Raw genomic sequence first — 21,331 nt, forward strand, 5'->3', positions numbered from 1 at the left:
AAGGAGAGAGAGTGGGGCGTGCCCTTATGGGAGAGAGAGGATAGAGAGAGTTGTGGGAGAGATAAAAGTGTAGAGAATAGGGAGAGGGTGCACCCCTATTTATAGAGAAACATTAGGTTTAGGGTTTCTTAGGGTTTTTCATCGTTTATCTTTTTTTTTATATTGAATATGAACCGTTGATCAAGGTGATTTATGGGGTGAGAGATCTGAGTCATCCATTCCATAGATGGACCATCAACATTATGTAAGGTGCTTAGATCACTATCTCCTTTTTCTTAATCTATTTTTTCATCAATATATTTAAATAAATTGAATCTTATTTAAATATTAGTCATTCTATAAAATAGCATATTCTTTCCCATACTATTCAAAGATATGTCAAGTCAAGATATGCTTTCAATATTTAGGATAAGATGTGGTCAATCTTTTCCATATCGAATATTAGATCACATGCCACAAGATACATTTCCTAAATTTGAACATTTCCTAAATTTGAACATTTCCTAAATTTGAATAACTTGACAATGAAGCAAACAACCAAGAGGTGGGGTGTGCCACCCATGGGTGGCACGTGTGGGCCCCACGCACATGGTACATGGTGGGCCCATGTGCACTATAGGCCCCATGATATTCAACAAATTAATTTTTAAAATATTATTTGAATTTTATACTTTTATAAAATCAATAACTTTATTTTTATAAGTCTAAAAATTATAAATAAAATATCAAAAGACTCATAAAAATTTAAATAATAATTCTAAAACAATTTCTATCATAAAACATGTATAATTAAATTAATATGATAGGAAATAAATCCATATGGTTTAGGAATTGAATTAACAATCATGTGGCACTCCACATTCAACTGTGGACTACGGACCACATTTACTTTATCAGATCGACTTAATATTTATCATGACCCACAGTCTAAGCAGGAGCTCATTAGCTGGTCACCAAAGTCTGGCCAATGAGCCAAGGGGTCACAATCCCAGTATGTGGATTTCAGGTCCTTCTCTAAAGACGAGTCAATGTCACCAAGACCTTATGTGACCGCAACTCCATGACACATAGGGGTATCTCTCGCACATGTATATGCTTCTCCTAAATGGTGAATATTTAGCTTTCTCGAATGATCTATCGATATGTATGTCGTGTGATGGATCATGGATGAGGTTTTGGCCCTCGTCTCTGTCGACCCACCATCACACACAAAGGTCACACAGTTCCTCGGCTCATTCATCTTGGCATAAGCTCTGACCTCATCAAGGGACAACCCAAAACCTGTATCGGTTTGTTCTCTATGCCTAGATACCTTTGTTTTCCAACTGACTGATCTAGATCATCAAGCACAGTCCGAGATCAGCAAACATCATTTGCTTAGTATGGTCCACGATGGACTACACTCCCACTGAGTTCATGTTCCACTATATTATTTCATTTTACAAGCACTCATAAGGCCACATAAACGTAACACTCCCTCCTTCTCTAAGCCCATCTCTGTCTCTTGAGTCCTAATAACTTGTTTGCATAAGGTGGTCTCTCCCTCTCTAAGCCAACTCCCTCACTCTCTAGTCTCTCTTGAGCCCTAATAACTGGTTTACATAAGACCTCTTTCTCTAAGTATGCTCTCTTACTCTTTAGTACCCTAATAACTGGTTCGCTTAAGGTGCTCCCTCTCTCTTTAACTAGTGATTTTGGTGTGGATAACCCTTACTTGTTTTGTCTCCTCTAATGCCTCAAAAGTTTATAGTGTAATTACCAAACCTTCTAGTTTACTAATCAAACTTCTTCTTATTTTTTAACTTGTACCATAAAGATTTTGAATTTGGTATCGTAAATTTATTGTTTATTTGAAATTATATAGACATTTGAAAAACTTCTATAAAAAATAAATAAAAATAAGGCTTATCACAATAAAAATAAATTATTCCAATCATATTATTCCAATGGCTTATTATGCTGAAAGCAAAGTCTAATCATGTTAGAATACATGTGATTCCATGTAAGTGTCAAATGCATACAAAATAAGTAGGAAATTGTGTGATGATGACTTTATAATGATATAACTTATTATTCAAAAATCTTTGTGCAATGGTGATGATGTTATTATTAGAAAATATTTTTAGAAACGTGTGATGATGACTTGAATTCTGCATTTCAGTGGAACGTTGTACCAATAAAGAAAGAAATGATAGTTTATAGGTAAGTCTTTGTAAAATATTGGTAATGCATTTCCCATATTTCTTCCAGACATAGCCAAACAATAACAATGTATTTCCCAAGTTGTATCTAAATATTACCCAAATAGCAACAATCCATTGCAGGTAATGTATTACGCCAACAATATATTTCACATAAAATATATTTCTAAGTATCCAAATGGCCTTTAAGAAGAAATTGCATCTTATGCACATGAGGCTTTTCCTCCCTCTCCCTCTAGAAGAACACTTTCATCCCATATATATATATATATATATATATATATATATATATATATATATATAAGGTTAGGAATCTACACCAAATAGAAAAGTTTCTATAGCTATTAGTTATGTATATCTCAAGAACTAAAAGATATATCCCGTATAGTCACTGCCGTCCCATATATATAAGATTAATAATCTACAATAAATAGGAAACTTTCTATAGCTCTCAAGAACTAATAGATATATCCCATATAGTCCTAATCTTTTTGGAATTCTATTTTTTTTAAGAAACTTATCAATATCAATCTCAATCTCAATCGCACATGAGATCTTTTTAGATTTTTATTTTTTTTAGGAAACTTATCAATGTCATTCGTAATCCCACATACTATGGGATTTCTTCATGCAGGTGATTTTGTATAATCATCATATCCAACAAATGTGACCCTAGATTCTCTTATGTGTGGGAGTACTAAGGGAGGTTAACCCTTTTCATTCCAGTTTCGTGAAGAAAGTGTCAGAGGCAAAGTAAAAAATTGGCTCAATAAATTGAGAAAACGAGTTCAACCATTTAGCTTACTGGAGGGCAGCGTGCGCGTGTATAGAGAGAGAGTCTTCACCGAGAGATAAAGTAAGGCCGGCGGCTCGCTGGGATTGAGGTCGCAGTGATAGTACGATCTGAGCTTTATTGGTCTAAGTTTCCATTCCTACTTTCGTATGGGATAACTATTTTACAAATAACTATTTTTAAAATGGGCTAAGGCAGGATTGAAAGCCGAGGCACTATTGACCCTAGCCCATCCCTAGTCCCTATAGAGTTAATCCGAGTCCGAACCAAGCCGAAAGTATGGACCTGTTCAAGCTGGGCAGGATAGAAAAATAAAAAATAAATATTAGCAAAAAGAGAGCCATGCTGGGCCGGCTTCATGTTGGCCTTGGCCAAGCCCAAGCCCTAGCCCAACCCTCTTGGGCCCACAGCCATATGAAATCAAAGGTGGCTCATTGTTCAAGACAGTTTTTCAGATGGAATCTCTAGCCCTAACTAAAAACACTTTTCAGATGCAATTTAGGGTTCACACCTTAATTTTATCTAGAAAATCAACCTAACCCGTTTTATGGGGTACTATTACCTACAAAGGAAGGACTGAAACTGATTCTTTCTTTAAAGGGAGTGGTTTTTATAAAGTTGCAACCTTAAACAATCCAATTAAGGTGCATCTTAAAATTTTATCATGACATGTAATTTTGTTACAAAAAATTCTTAGCATTATTTTAAAATTTATTTTCATACTTAAATAGAAAATTCTAAATTTCAAAAATGGTTAAAATTAAGTAGATCTATAAATATATGAAAATCTTAAAAATGGACGGTCTAGATAATATGTTGCAAGATGTACTATTTTTAGAACTTAACTTTTTTTTTTTTTTTTATATTCATATATCTCAATGTCGAGATGAACGATTAGAGGGTTTTTTCAACATTAAAACAATATTTTTGATAGATTTTTGAAGTGCATTGATTGTACATTTTAATGTTGTAACCTTATATAAACTTTTTCCTTCTTTAAAATCTCGGTTACAATTCCAATTTTCTTATCCAACGTCATATGAATACATTATTTGACTTTTTTTTATAATATGTTAAAAAACAAAATCTCGGTCACAATCCCAATTTTCTTATCCAACGTCCTATCAATACATTATTTTGATTTTTTTATAATATATTCAAAAACAAGATTTTGATGGCCAATGTGGTCCCTTTCTTTTGGTCCTTCACTGTGGAGCCGATATAGGGCGTACCCTCCTTAGTGGTGGACCACATGGAATGCAACCCTAGGCCAACCCCTATCTCTTTCATAACTGGAGAGAGGAAAAGAAGTTTTGTTTAGGATTTTTTTGTGGTAGATAGAGCTCAGAAGGCCCCTCAAGGATGAGTGAGAAAAAAAAAAGAAAAAAAAAAGAGAAAATTACAAATAACCCTCAATACTAGACTTTTTCTATCTAAGTTATGTCCAATCAAATTTTTTTTTTCACTTTTTACCACAAATTTTTTTCCTTAACAAATACCCCCCAACTCAAAAAAATAAAAATAAAAATCTAAACTACCCTCTCTTACTTTTACCCAAGCCTCTCTCTCCTCTTTCCCACGAAAAGATGGTACGACGTATTCTTAGGGCAGTTCGGCAGTGTACTGTCAGTCAGGTAAATAACAACGGCGGTTTAGCAGTACAACTGGTGATCCGACACTGACAAAGAACGGTCTGACAATAGGCCCATACGGTCCGGCACTGCCAAAGAGTGTTCCGACAATAGGGTCATGCGGTCCAACAACAGGCCCAATTGGTCTGGCAACAGGCCCAAATGGTCTGGCAACAGGCCCAAAGTGCCGTCCAACAATGTCAAAGAGCGGTCCGACACTTTTTTTAGTTTAATGGGGTCCGACAATGTCAAATAATGGTCCGGCACATGTAAGCCTACGTGAATCTCCGGCTAAAATTAAAATTTTATATACAAAAAAAGGTATTTTCATCAAAAAAAAATGTAGCTTTTTTTACTTGGGGGTATTTGCTAGAAAAATGTAATTTGGGGAAAAAAAGTGCGAAAAAAAGTTTAGTTAGGGGTAACTTACATAAAAAAATCTACCCTTTGGGGTTATTTGTAATTTTCCCAAAAACCTATATTGGAGTAATGGGTAACAGTGTTCGACTACTCGGTCCAAGCCCGAAGTACTTGGCCTGAGCTAGAGTTTCCTTGAGTTGGGTGTCCTACATATATTAAAAAGATCATAAATATCCCAAAATAATAAGGAGTTTATTAGTGATATATTTTTTATATTTTCTATCATTTTGATAAATATTGGAAAGTGTTTTGGCTATAAATACTTATATATTTTTTTTTGGATTATTTCAAACTTATCCGCAGTCAAAAGTTGATTTTTTAAAATCTTTTTTTTTTTTTACTACTTTTTTAACTTCATTTTGATGTGTTTTTGCTTTATCTTAATTTAATCATATATTTCTTATTTTTTGTTTTTTTTTATAATTTTTTAACCTTTTTTTAACTGCTACAGTACTTACGTTTAGTCAAGTTATTGGAACTCAAGCTTAGTACTTAGATCAGACATGGCCTGAGTACTCAGCCCAAGTAGTAGTTTATAAGGGAGACTTGAACAAAAAAAATTACAAGGAGATTATCCAAAGTTGGGGTTTAGTAATTGGTAATGGTTTTAATCAATGGTTTAAAAAATGGATCGGTGAGCCGGATCGGGCTACCAAAAAACCGATGCGGATCGGCGAATCGGCGATCCGGATCAGGAATCGGGTGAATTGGTCAGAATAAAGCTTAAAAAAAATCCGAAAAATTTATTAAAATTCATTATAAATATTGTTTTTTAGGAATTCAATAAGAAATGAGGGTACTCCATTAAGAATTTTCATGTTTTTGAATGAATATGCGAATATTGATATGTTCTTTCCCTGCATGAACCGCCATTCAGCATCTAATTTACAGCACACAAAAGGATAAATATAGAATTATCATGGAATAAGTATATCAACATACATGGACTACAATAAAGCATAAAATTAGTAACATATGATCTAAAAATAAAATGATAGACGATGTTATTGTTCTTCTTGGTCACGTTGGTGCCATTGATTGAATTTGTTTAACAATTCATTGATTCGATCTAAAAACGAATCATTGATATTAGCAGGCGTCTGACTATTCCCAAATCCCTGAGTGTTAGTGTTTTATTGTGTTCCCAATCTAAAATCCCCGAAGATTGTCCATCCTTCATGCTCACCTGCACTGTTGCTGTTGGGACTCGATATGTGAATAATATAGCTGGGATAGGGTGGCCTCAGAATCATCATCTCTCTCATTTTCTCTTTGAATAATATGGATTAAAAAATAATAATAACAAATTTTCAAAAAAATCAATCATAGATTAAAAAAAAAAAATCACAAATTTTCAAAAAATTCTATCATGGATTACAAAAAAAAATTCGATCATGGATTAAAAAAAAAAAATCACAAAGTTTCAAAAAATTCTATCATGGATTACAAAAAAAAATTCGATCATGGATTAAAAAAAAAATATCACAAATTTTCAAAAAATTCAATCATGGATTACAAAAAATTCGATCATGGATTACATAAAATTCGATCATGGATTACATAAAATTTGATCATGGATTACAAAAAAAACCAAACAAAAAAAAACAAAAAATTCAATTGTGGATTACAAAAAAAGAAAAAAACAATTCGATCATGGATTACAAAACATTCAATCATGGATTACAAAAAACTCTATCATGGGTTACAAAAAAAACAAAAAACAAAAAATTCGATCATGGATTACAAAAAAAAAACAAACATTTCGATCATGTATTACAAAACATTCGATCATGGATTACAAAAAATTCTATCATGGGTTACAAAAAAAAAAAAAAAAACAAAAAATTCGATCATGGATTACAAGAAAAAAAAACAAACATTTCGATCATGGATTACAAAAAATTCGATCATGGATTACAAGAAAAAAAAACAAACATTTCGATCATGGATTACAAAAAATTTGATCATGAATTACAAAAAATTCTATCATGGGTTACAAAAAAAAAAAAAATCAAAAAATTTGATCATGGATTACAAAAAAAAGCAAAAAACAATTCGATCATGGATTACAAAAAAATCGATCAAGTATTACAAAAAAATCTATCATGGATTAAAAAAAAAAAAAAAAAAAAAAGGTTCCGTACGGGACTCGCCGATTCCGTACAGTGAATCGTCGAGTCACTGTACAAAATCGTCCGGTTCTCTCTAGAACCGGACGATTCCCGTTTTTTTCGCCGATACGATCCGTCCGTGGCGATTCCCAAGTCGAACCGAGCCAGTCCGGTTCGACTCGGCGTTTTTTTAAACACTGGTTTTAATACATCCCCACATCCATATCAAGTGAGCCACTCATGATCTAGATCAATGCCTTAGAGCATTTTATTTTTGGATTTTTTCGACAAATTGTACAAATGTTAAATTTGGTAATGCCATCTTCTCAATGGTGCACACCTAAAAAAATATTAAAAATAATTTTTGATAAAATATAATGACTAAAATACCCCTCAAAGCTTTCGGGAGTATTTTGGTCATTTTATTTTATTAAAAATTTATATTTTTTACAAGTGCTAGTTTAATAGAAGAGTGGACGTCCAAAATTTGATGTCAAAATATTTTGTAGAAAAAAAAATAAAAAAAAATAGTGTAAAGATATAACATTGTGATTCCGTGAAAGAAAGAAAGAACATGTGCAATACCGTACAAGGAAATCATCCTCAATGCTTCATAACTTTTGGCAATGGTCCCAAGAATGGCCATAAATTATCAAACATTCTGGATGATTTATAAGAAGAAAACAACAAATTTGAATAATCAATGAAGAATTAAACTAAATAAATAAATGTTATTGGAAAAACGATTGGATAAGGTGAAGTAGTGTAGAGATGTGATATTGTGATTAGGGCTATCTCAGCAATACATCTATTATAAAAAAAAGATTAAAAAAAATAGTGCATAGATGTGGCATTGTGATTAGAGCTATCTCAACCATCCATTCAGAACGGACGGTTGGATAAGATGAAGTATATAAATTTTAGGATGCAAGACGAGCATAGGAAGGCTTGCCCTCAATCATTGCCATAGCCTGTTTTGGGGTGAAAATTCTCAAATCACAGTGGGGCGCTTTGCTTCCGATGAGTGGTCACGCAGAAATAGAGTGGTCGCATCAACTGATTTTTGTTTATCTTCTGTCCCTCTCTCTCTCATAAAAATGTGAGAGGAAGTCATCATACTTTCTCTCTCCAATCTCCCACATGTTATTTGTCCGCACAGTAGGTGACCCTACTCTCTCTCTCTCCTCCCCATGTGTCCACAAACTTGAGCCTACTCTCACTTATGTTCAGAAGGTAAATTTGTCTCTTTGTGGGTGTATCTTTTCTTAATAGATTTTCCTTTTTTTTTTTTTTTTTCTGTTTTTCATTTTTAATAAAACAACGAAACAATATATATTTCATCCAAAAAAAAGAAAAGATTTTTTTGACCAATGCGGACAACCTAAAAGCCGCATAGATCCACAATCGGTACAAAAACAAAACAGCTCACCCTCCCTCGTCTAAAGGGAGGGATTTCTATGTGACCCCATCCACACATATAGTATATGTAATTCTTGGCCTTAGCTATCCGATTGGAGTAGGTAGTTGAGATGGCTTGAGTCACAATGTCACAAGTTAGCACTTAATCATCAAATCTTTAAAAGATAGTTCATAGTGTTTTATTTTTTATTTTTATTCTACAAATAGTTTTGAAACAGATATGGAGCATGCATAGATCTAACAAGAGCCCACATGATCAAAATGTTCAAAAATATTTCTGGTGATGAAAAATTACCAGAATACCCCTAAAAATTGCAGTGACATTTTTATCATTTATTATGGCATAAAATATTTTTGTTTTATTTTTTCCAAGTTCGCCCTATTTTTCTGATGGAACATCCAAAATTTCATAACAAAAAATATTTTGTAGAAAAAAATAAAAAATAAGACAATATTTGACATGACATTGTAGTATGAACAATCGTAACCGTTCGATTCATATCGAACAACTAAGAAGTGGGGTCATATATAATATTTGTATCGTTGGGTAACGTATGAACATTTCCCTTTTCTGAAACCCTTCACAGATTGCACACTCTTCTATAAAAAAAAATCGTTTTCTTTATATATATATATATATATATATATACCTTTCCATTCTTTTCCCTATACATGTTAAAAAATACTCCCACAACTCCTATAAAGAATTATGCCCCACACAATTTCGGTGGGTTTTTTATAGTATATATAATTTTATACAATTGTACAATTTATGATATCTTATTTTGTTACATGTAATATATATTTTCCTTTTTGGCTACATCTTCTGAAAATGAAAAAAACAATATTTCTATTGTGGCCTTTCCAAAACATTAAGATTGTTGGATTTTATTTGTATTATCCTACGCATCTCCACAATCTCATTCTATAGTAGTTTATGGACTGAAGATCAGCTGCCTCAAGGCTAAGGCATCTAATAACATTGAATAAATCACCATCCACCACAATTTGTTACCGAGGACCACACCCTTATCTTAATCCCTACGTTAAAGTCCTCATCTCAATCTCATTGGCTGATACATTCACCGCTAGCCATAAAATTTCAGCAGTACTCTACCCAAATGGCCCCTCACAATCCCTCATCTCAATCTCATTGGCTCCCACATCCTTGCTCTTGCACTATTCATAACTCTTGAGGTAAATATCTCGTTAAGTTTAGGCATCTGCCAATATCTCTCAATACTTGCAAATCTTTATGTATAGATGCCCAAATGCCTTTAAAACTCTTCTATTTCTCTTCTTTCATATTTCCCAAAACACCACTCACCTCATTATAAGCCAAATTGTAGATGGAGTATACCCTGGATGCCTTTAAAACTGTTCTATTTCTATTATATGTGGGATTATTTGAAATTCCATTATTCTAGAAAATTTTTTGGTATTCCTATTAGAATTCCAATTATGTGGGAATGTCGGTCCCATAGATTTAGGAACCTAAGAGAACTAGGAAAGGAGATGAGATGAGATTGCACCACGTGGGTATATCCTTGGTTGTTTCTCTTTATAAGAAGATGTTTTATGGAGAGAGAGAGAGATTTAGTGCAATGAAAAATAGAGATGGAAGAGTGAGTTTTTTTTAATCCTTAAGTGGAAGTTCTCCAGAAAAAAACATCGTTTTGGGGCTTGTGAGAGAGAGATCGTAACCCTTGTATTGGTGTTTTTTTTTTTATTACGAGAAAAGAAGTTTGCTTCCTAGTTGATGTAGGCAATTGCAAACCACATAAATCTTGGTGTTTTGGTTCTTTTAGTTTTATTCAATATTTTTCCTTTCCCTTTTCTTTTGCCAAAAACCTTGGCTTTTATCCTTAAGAACTAGTTTTAGAGCCTTTGGGTTTAAGATCGATGTTCGAGACAAGGCTTGTAGAATATTACATATCTTTGAACATGGTTGGAGAAAAATCAACCAAATATGAAATTTCAAGATTCGTCAGTTCAAATTCCTCGACCTAGAAGTTAAAGATGCATACGATATTAGTGAAAGATGGATGTGTAGTGGCTTTAAACGAGAAAAAAAAGAAACCTGTAAAGATATATGTAAAGGAACTTTATGAGAAGGACAAGCTGGCCAATGCATATATTGCTTTGGCATTAGATGAATTTATTTTATTCAATGCCTCCTCGAAAATTACAACAAAAGGTTTATGAGATAAGCTGCAAAATACTTATGAATGTAAGTCTGTTCCTAATAAATTTTTTCTTCATCGGCAACTATATAATCTCAAGATGAGTTAAGCTGCATCTTTTGAAGGGTATTTAAGTACCCTGATTACCAAATTGATGGGCTTACATACAAAAGTTGATGAAGAAAATATGGCAGATATATTTCTTTATTTTATGCTAGAATCTTGGGATAGGTTGAACATGATTCATAGTTGTGTGTGTTACATATGTGAAAACAAATCACACATGTGGGAGTTTTATTTAATTTTTCTCTCTTTTATTTTGGGAAAATAAAAAAAACCTTCCAATTTGGCAAGTTGGATACTTCGCTTCACTCATTGTGGGTCTGTTGTGTGCTTTATTTTAGTGAGAGAAAGTGATAAAGAAAACTCATTTTTGGGCTCAGTTTAGAGTGAGAAAGAGCTGCTGAAAATTGATATTTTGAGCTCGATTTCACCTTGTAATATTCCCAAATCAGTAAGTAAAGTCTCGCGTCATTCTCCCGTGGATGTAGGTCACGATTTGTGACCGAATCATGTTAAATCTTTGTGCTCTGCGGATTGATTGCTGTTGGATTTTTCATTTTATGTTCTTGTTTTGATATTGTGAAGTCTCTATTGCTTGTTTATATTAATATGAACGCACAACAGCTGTGAATGTTATAAACCCTTGTTGTTTTTCACCAATCGATCACAACAACTGGTATCATAGCACAATGTGTTTACAGAGCTAAAGTTTATATTAAGAAAAAGAGGAATGATAAAGTTTTATGGATACATGGTTTGAGTTGGAGAAATATGAAAGCAAAGTGTTTGTAAAAATTCCATAATGGAGGCAAGTAAGAAAAAATCAAGAAATCTATTCAATGAAGGTTGTCAAGGTAATGATGGTGATTTTGCTATCAAGGTGGAGGTTGTTAGGATCGGTGATAGCTAAATCACCATACCTATACTTTCTTCTAAAGATTAGGGTATTATGAAAAATAGAAAATTGACTTTTTTGGGAAGTAAGAAAGTAATATCTTTATAAAAGAGTGAATGGGGACGTAATACCCATCTTCTTTTGGAAGTAGTGTATTTTGAAACGTATTTTTGAACCGTCAATTTTTATGATTTTCAAGTTTTCATAGATATGTCGATCTACGCTATTTTTGATGCTTTAAACTTTAGAAATAAATATGAAAATATATTTTAAGGCTATCACAAGGACTTCCAATATTGAAACCACATTTCTTGATACTATTTGAAGGTAGGCTCTAATTTGATTGTTTAGAGCCCAGGCTCTATACAAACTGCACCTTTTAGAAAAATAGTTTATAGGGAAACTAATATAAAAATATATGTTTTATTTTTAAAATTTAAAATTGGTTCCATATATTTTATATTTTATATTTAATTCTCACTTTTTTTATGGTGAATATTGTATTTTTATTTTGTTCCTTTTTATATATCCAGTTAATTTCAAATTTTGCTAGTTGATACTTCTCATCATTTTACATTTGTAAAAGAATATCAATATATACCCCTACAAATTTCAAAAATTTACGGGTATTTTTCTCACTTTCATTTTTTAAAATAATTTTTTGATATTTTTTTAACAAATGTAAGATGGTGAGAAGTATCAAGTCCCCAAATTTGGACTTGATCTAATGTATAGAAAATAAAATAAAATCTCCAACAAAGTGGAACTTGAGCATAATATATAAAGTTTGCAGGGCTATTCTTAAATTTTGATGATAATATAAGATTTTTCAATAAATTTTTCCTCTTTATATGAATTGTAAATATTATACTATAACAGTGGTGGAATTCAAAAGCCCAATGGAAAGGATTATTCAAAGTAAATGATCTAATGTATAGAAAAGAAAATAAAATTTCTCAAAAAGTACAACTTGAGTGTAATATATAAAACTTGCGGGGCTATCATTAAAGTTTGAAGATAATATAAGATTTTTCCAAAAACATTTCAAGTTTATATAAGGCACAAACGTTATACTATAATAGTGGTGGAATTCAAAACCCCAAGTGTTATGTTACTGTGGGAAAACCCGCAAATTGGACATCTCGACCTCAATTTGCATGAATATAAAAAAAAGGAATTTTAAATCATACAAATAATACATTTACTAGCAAATTATCTAGACAATCTAATTTCATGATTTTCAAGTATTATAGATCTCCTTGATATGCACTATTTTTTAAATTTTACATTTGATAATTTTGGGTGAAAATACGATCTCAAACTAACATAGGAGTTTTTTGTACTGCTGAGTTTGGAAGTGCACCTTACTTTAACTGTTTACTATTGATGCCGTACATGAATCTCACCTTTGTTTCTTTTTCTTTTTTTTTTTATTTCAAAAGAGAGAGAAAAATGTCATTCTCCCTCTCAAAAAGTGAGGTGGAGGAAGGAAAACTTTTCCCCAGAAGTTTTAACTTTAAATATGCAATTTATTAAATCTTAGAGAGCCCTTAACTGTTCTTCCTTTCTTTGTTGGAAAAGATAATAAATGCAGTTATACGTTCATCAATAGATGTTAGCCACTTTGCCAAATGCCTATCGATCTCTCTTTAAATCGGTATTATTTAAAGGTGCATCTTACTTTGATTGTTTAGAGCAAAAAAATTCTATCAAAACTCTTTTTTGAAATCACACTTGTTTTTAAGGAAAAATTTTATATAAAGCTGCTACCTTATTGTGTAGAACTACGTATGTCCCTCAAAACTCCATCTGAAAAAGTAGTTTTAATGTTGAAAAACCCTTTGATTGATCATCTCGACATCGAGATGTATGACTATAAAAAATATAAAGATTTTAAGGCTAAAAAATGATGCATTTTACAATATATTATATACACCGTAGACTTTCAAGATTTTCATATGTTTATAGATCTACTTGATGTTAACCTTTTTTTAAATTTAAAATTTTATAAGTAAATATAAAAATAGATTTTGAGATAACCGTAAAAACATTTTACACCAAAATTATATACCATTATAAAATTTGAAGCTACACTTTACCTCAAAACCTACGGATGGCCACTGCACCCTTTTGTTTTTAATTTTACTCATAAATCACCATCGATAAGTCAAAATGACACGTGATTCACGTGTTCTGCGCATGAACTTTGGCTTTCATCAACGTGTGGCTGTGATTTCTTTGTCGAGAATTTGATGAGCAGTCCCCACTGCTCTTGTCTTCACGTTCGCCAGCTGCCTATTATTGTCCTGGTCTTCCGTTTTGAGGCACGTGCCTTATATTGAAGAGGTCTTTTGTTGTTTACTTGCAAACCTCATCTTTAAGATGAATATCCACAAATAAAATTCCTATCCACTGGATGGGAAAGTTTTTTTTTTTTAAAGTACTCTAGAATTTTATTCTTTATATTCATGATCATTATAGTGTACGTCTTTATAAATTTAGATCCAAGATCTATGTAAAAAATAGGTGTTAGAGGGAGCCCGCACAAAAATGGTCTGGGTAGGGGCACTCAAACAAACTGGGTCCTTATCTTTTATGAACAATTGTTTCATGTGGAGTTAGACAGCATTTCTACATTATAGTATCCAGAGGTATTAAGTATCCATCTTAAAGATGGATGCAAATAAGCAGTCCATCAAAAAACAATTGAAACAAACAGTCCAATTGTTTTCTCATGAGAATTATTATTTCTAAATTTATCTATATAAAAAAAAAGAGAGGAGGTGGGGTTTGAGAGAGAAAGTGTTTAAGAAGCAGAAAGAGGTGGGATTTAGGTATCGGATTTCATTACTAATTCCATTCTTATAGTTTTCGAACGTCTTAGGCATATTTCAGGGTAGGTTACTATATTATATCCAAATAAGAAAAGCAACAAATTATTGTACTCTTTGAGCTCTAATCAGCTTACAATACACAGTTACACACTTGTTTCTATAAATCAACTTTTATACTCAACCATTTAAAAATTGGATGGTCTCTATTCAATATTAGGTTGTCATTTTTTATGCTTATACATAGCATGTTGGATTTATTTTTCTTACAAATATAGAAACACAAGTAAAACAACAAATTTCAATAAGTGCTTTTTAAAATAATTATCTAGTGATTCTTAAGTGGTTCCCAAAATTTTAGATTGAAAAATAATCCTTTCAAGTTGGCTTTCTGAGCGATTCAGTAGAAGCTAACCATAGTCCCGAAGGCACATAGTATATATGCGCATTTATCAAACAACCTTTTAGAGACATTTGCAACTATTTCAGCACAAGACCATTTTTTTTCTATGCGTGGTTTGAAATTAAATCAAAGACAGAGGTAAAGTGTAACGTATTTCATATTTTCTCGATAATTTGTAAATTTTCCTAAAATAACACACAAGTCAGGGCCAGCAATGGGTGGCCGGCCCAGCCCGGCCCTAAAAAACAAGGGCTTGGTCCCCAAAATGTGGCCCGAGGGCCGGGACAGAGCCAGGCCACCATGGCTCAAGGGAAAAGCCAAGCTGGACATGGGCCAAGGCCACGACAAAGCCAGACTAATTTAGTCCCAGCCCAGCCCAACCCAGCCCTTTTTTCCCTTTTATTTACTTTTATATTTTCTTTGATTGTATTTGGCCTAGCATCGCCCTGATAAGTAGTTTCGAGGGATTTGGGGGTTATAAAGAAAAAGAAGGGTTCTACAATTCAGTGACTGAGACCCATTTCGAGGGATTTGGGTGTTATAAAGAAAAAGAAGGGTTCTACAATTCAGTGACTGAGACCCATTGAAGACATTGATTGATAGATAAGAACCTCGTGGTCGTGGTATTATGAAAGCACTATCCCGAAAATTTCCGTGTCAAATTAAGACGAGAACTTAAACATGACTTCGGCAAAGAATTCAGGTGAGAATCAATCAAGGTTTGCGCGATTCCATTAAGGTTAACCTCGAAAGCAGTACTTCGAGATCATGCTGGGCCGACTTGGATTCCACCGACTTAATAAGATATATATATATATTGGTGCGGTTTGTATAGAGCCTAGGCTCTAAACAATCAAATTAGAGCCTACCTTCAAAATAGTATCAAGAAATGTAGTTTCAATATTGGAAATCTTTGTGATAGCATTAAAATATATTTTCACATTTATTTATAAAGTTTAGAGCTTAAAAAATAGTGTAGATCAATAGATCTATGAAAACTTGAAAATCTTGAAAATTGACGGTCTAAAAATGCGTTACAAAATACACTATTTCCAAAACTTGAAATCCATTTTTTTTCTCATGTTCATGCATCTTGATGTCGTGATGATTAATTTGAAGATATTTGAGCATCAAAACAACCTCTTCTAGTGAAAATTTCGAGGTAGACTCAAATTTGATTGTTTAGAGCCTCGACTCTATATAAACTTTTCCATATATATATATATATATATATATATATTAAACTTCACAACCCTTCAAATTACAAAGGTTCAAGATAGAGAGAGTTGTGAATTTATTAATTTTGTTGTCTAATTTTTTTTAAAAAATTACTTTTGTGGGGCAAATTTGTAAACCTTACTACAAGACAAAGGGTATTTTAGTCATTTCCATAAGGGATAAAATTGAAATTTTAACTAAAAGACAATGGCACTCTACAAATAAAGTTTTAGGACACTAACTTCCAAAATGTCATTGTACTTTTATGAAAATTTCAAATTTACCCTTGCTTAATGGTAAAGTTACCTATTCAAATAATTTTTTAATAAAAAAATAATGATTGTTTTGATAAATACACTCATCACAACTATTTCTAAGTGTCTTTCTCATCAAGGCGCTCCTAATAAAAATATAAAAATAATGATTCACAAAAAATAAATTGATCAAAATACCCCTGAAATACTTCGGGGGTATTTTGATCAATTTATTTCATGTAAAATATTGTTTTTATATTTTTCAAACATTCACCTATTTCTAATGTATATACGCGTAAAATTTCAAATTATTTGGATTTGTAAAAAAAAAAAAATTCAAATACTACCAGACATCCGTGATCATCAGATCGGCCCTGATTCAATCTAGGTCGTTGAACTCATTTTTTCCTGTGAGCTAGTGGGGTCACCCTAGTATCTATATATATATATATATATATATATATATATATATATATATATATATATATATATATATATATAAAACAATATTAACTAAAATAAATAACATACATAAATAAATAAATTAATAATTATATATTAGTAATGATAATAATAATAATGCTAATAATAATATAACGTTAGGACATTGTTGCTTTTATATTAACAATAAATAAAAAATATTATTGTTAATATATTTGAGGGTTCAATTTTACTTGGGTGGACCTTAGATCCACCACCTTAAAGTTTTACAATAACACTCCTTTAATCGACACCTTGCTCTGAGGTGTTTCTTTTTTGTACGCCTTTTTCTCTCTCTCTCTAGAAACACTAAACTCTCCCTTTCATTACATATCCTGTTTTCTCATTTCATATTTGTCAACCTTCTTTGCAAAATCATCTTTGCAAATTCCCTTCACATTGATCCCGTCCAAGTTTCTCTTCCAAATTTGTATCTTCGTCCTACACAGCAAAGCTTGCATGATGTGTAGCAAAAATCCTCTTTGCAAGTTTGTCCTCCAAATTTGCACAAATCATTACCCATCTCATGGATTCTAGCACAACAAAATTTACATCTCGTCCAAATTTCTCTTCCAAATTTCGTCCCTTTGCGAAATTTGTTTTGCATCCCTTAAAATCTACCTTTTGCTTTTGACCCTATAAGGCTGTTGAGCCACAAGAGCCTATTACAAACAGACGATTTGTATAAGGTCACAATCCTGGTTAAGTTGATTTTATATGCATTCTTTCCTTGAAAAGGATTTTTCATTCACATCGAGTCTCTGAAGAAAGTACCGATGTTTTTGTGTGAGACGGAACTGATGCTCCCCTAATTTCGGAGTTAACGTCAGTGACATCATCTTCCTGAAAAATAGTCTGTTTTTAATAAATAGTGATATTTCCGTCCAGGATCTTTATTTTATAAGTTTTGTGTGTAAGTGACCTCATTGTCTCGAAAAATAATCCATTCTTTTTAAAAATAAAATGAAATAATTATTTCTGCTTATTATCATGAATTTTAGGCGCGATAAATTTTATGCGCACACGACCTCATTATCTTGAAAAATAATCTTTTTAATAAAAATTGTGATATTTTATCTATGTTAGAAATTTTAAATGCTGTAAATTCTTAGAAAAATAAATTTATTTATTTTTCTTATCTATTGTTAGAAAATTTTAGATACTATCAAATTATTAGAAATAAATGTGATATTTCTGCTTTTAGTAAAATTGTGATATTTCTTTCTACTGTTTTGAATATTTAGACATAGTAAAATTCATGTGCAAATGACTGCTTTATTATTTAAAAATTGACATTTTTGCAATTGATTATAGTATTGTTGTGAAATGTTTATTTGTGGATTGATATTCCATAAATTGTGATAATTCCGTATTCTTGAATTTCTATAAGAGTTTTTCTATACATATTAAATTGGCAATTATGCTAGAATGCCTTTACAAACTGCTACCTTTCTAAATTTGAGCCCAAAATATTTGATTGGTTATTTTTGAAATGTTATAGAGAGTGACTGTTATTAATGGTTTAAGTGAAATTCATATTAATGATTTCAGTAATATGTTGAGTACATGATATTGCTGCTTTCGAATGTTTAAAGAGATTTAGAAATAATTTAACTATGCAAGTGGACTCATCCGGTTCGCTTGTGAGGTATAAGTGGACCTATCTGGGACGTCGGTAGGGATTAAGTGGACTCATCCGGTACGCCGGTGATGTATCAGTGGACCTGCAGGGATTAAGTGGACCTATCTGGGACGCCGATAGGGATTAAGTGGATCCATCAGGACGCTGAAGGGGTATATAGGTGACCTACTTGGGACGCCAGTTGGGTATTTTGTGAAATCCTTTGAATTATGCACTGCCGTTAAAAGTGTTATAAGCATTTCAATTACTCGGATTATACTTAATTATGCATTTATTGAAAGTGAAACTGTTGATGCATTTCTGTTAATAGATCTCATTTGGAAAAATATTGATATCTTTCAATCATGATTATTTTTAGGATTATGATGATCACTTACTGAGTAGCCAAACTCATCAAACTATGGTAAACATTTTTTCAGGATAACTGTGGATTCATTTTGAGTGCTAGTCCAAATCAACCTTGGAAGATATTGTTGTTGTGCTAGCTTTCTTTTGTTACTTTGTAAGACCTCGCCACTGTAAATTTGTCCTATCAATAGATGTATATACGTTTTGTCTGTCACATCTCAGGAATAACAGTATTGTAAATTCTTAGGGTGTGACAATATATATATATATATATATATATATATATATATATATATATATATATGTGTGTGTGTGTGTGTGTGTGTGTGTGTGTGTGTGTGTGTGTGTGTGTGTGTGTGTGTGTGTGTGTAAAATAAAAATACTTTATACAAATGTTTCTTACATGATTTGAATGTATTTGACAAAGATTGGTGAATGCTTTTAACCATAATTACGAGTTAATTTTTTTCCTTTTTTAAAAATATCATAAATTATAAATCGGGTTTTTCAAATCTATTTGTTTAAATTTTTAAAGTTTTTTGGGGTTTGAATATACTTTTGATATGTATTTTTATTTTTTTGCTGAATATTTTTACAACCTTTTGATTCATTGCTTGCCTCAGCAGAGTAACCGGCTCCCAAAGGACTGATTCCGGTGGCCGAGGCGGGTCCCGGAGTGTTAAATGAAAGTAAGATTTGGAAAATGGTGTAGTGCTTTGATAATACTTGTAGTGCACTGATACTACTTGTAGTGCTCTGATACCCTTTGTTGTGCGCGGAAGCTTTAAACCTGATGAGTTGATTTTTGGCAAATAAAATGTGAGAAATAAAACCAGAAATACATACCATGAGAACACAAATATTTATGCTGTTAACCCCAAAAGGGCTACATCCACAGGCATGGCAAACTGAAATCCACTATACCAATGAAAGTTACATCAAAGATTTTGCAACAAACCTCAAAAAAAACCCAAGTCAATTTTAAACAACTCTCCACTCCTTCTATTTACTTCTGGCAATATTGACAACACCAGATAGAGACGCGAGAGCAACCAGAAACTGGCTTTATCTCTTATTAAGAGGGAACAACCCAAAATCTTTATGGGAACTGCTTCTCTACAAGAAACAAACCTCTCAATCTTTCTCTTTACTTTTGGCAATATCGACAACAGCTTTATTTCTGATAATATCGACAATACTAGAGAGAGATGCGAGAGCAACGAGAAATTGAGTTTCTCTCTTACTAAAATGGAACAACTCAAAATCTCTAAGGGAACCGTTTCTCTACAATAAACTAAACTCTCAATCTCCAGAGTCTACAAAAGGCAATCTTCAGAGTCTACAAGAGGCACTATCGCTCTTCCTCCCTCTCTCTCCAAATGAACCATCATTCCCATATGGTGTCACGCCCCAAGAATTTACAATACTGATATTCCTGAGATGTGACAGTCAAAACATATATACATCTCTTGATAGGACAAATTTACAGTGGCGAATTCTTACAAAGTAACAAAAGAATGTTTAAGCACAACTACATTATCTTCCAAAGTTGATCTTGATGAGCACTCAAAATGAAACCGCAGTTATCCTGAAAAAAAATGTTTACCATAGTTTGATGAGTTTGGCTACTCAGTAAGTGGTCATCATAATCCTAAAAATAATCATGATTGAAAGATATCAATATTTTCAAAAAGGAGATCTATTAACAGAAATGCATTAACAATTTCACTTTAAAAAATACATAATTAACTATAATCCGAATAATTGAAATGCATATAACATTTTAACAGTAGTGCATAATTCAAAGGATTTCACAAATTACCCTAATAGCGTCCCAAGTAGGTCACCTATATACCCCACCAGCGTCCTGATGGGTCCACTTAATCCCTATCGACGTCCCAGATAGGTTCACTTAATCCCTGCAGGTCCACTTATACCTCACCGACGTACCGAATGAGTCCACTTAATCCCGACCGGCGTACCGGATAAGTCTACTTATACCTCACCGGCGAACCGGATGAGTCCACTTGCATACTTAAAGTATTTCTAAATCTCTTTAAACGTTCGAAAGCGGCAATTTCAAGTACTCAACATATCACTGAAATTATTAATATGAATTTCACTGAAACCATTAATAACAGTCACTTTCAATAACATTTTAAAAATAACCAGTCAAATATTTTGGGCTCAAATTTAGAAAGGTAGCAATTCGTAAAGACATTTTAGCTTAATTGCCAATCTAATATGTATGGAAAAATTCTTATAGAAATTCAAGAATGCGGAATTATCACAATTTATGGGATGTTAATTCGCAAATAAACATTTCACAGACAATAATATAATCAATTGCAAAATATCAGTTTTCAAATAATAAGGCAGTCATTTGCATATGGAATTTACAATGTCTAAATATTCAAAAACAGTAGAAAGAAATCTTAC

This window comes from Amborella trichopoda, chromosome 3 (genome assembly GCF_054954075.1).
Source record: "Amborella trichopoda isolate Santa Cruz 75 chromosome 3, AtrichopodaSantaCruz75HAP2 v2.0, whole genome shotgun sequence".
In the NCBI taxonomy this organism is placed as follows: domain Eukaryota; kingdom Viridiplantae; phylum Streptophyta; class Magnoliopsida; order Amborellales; family Amborellaceae; genus Amborella; species Amborella trichopoda.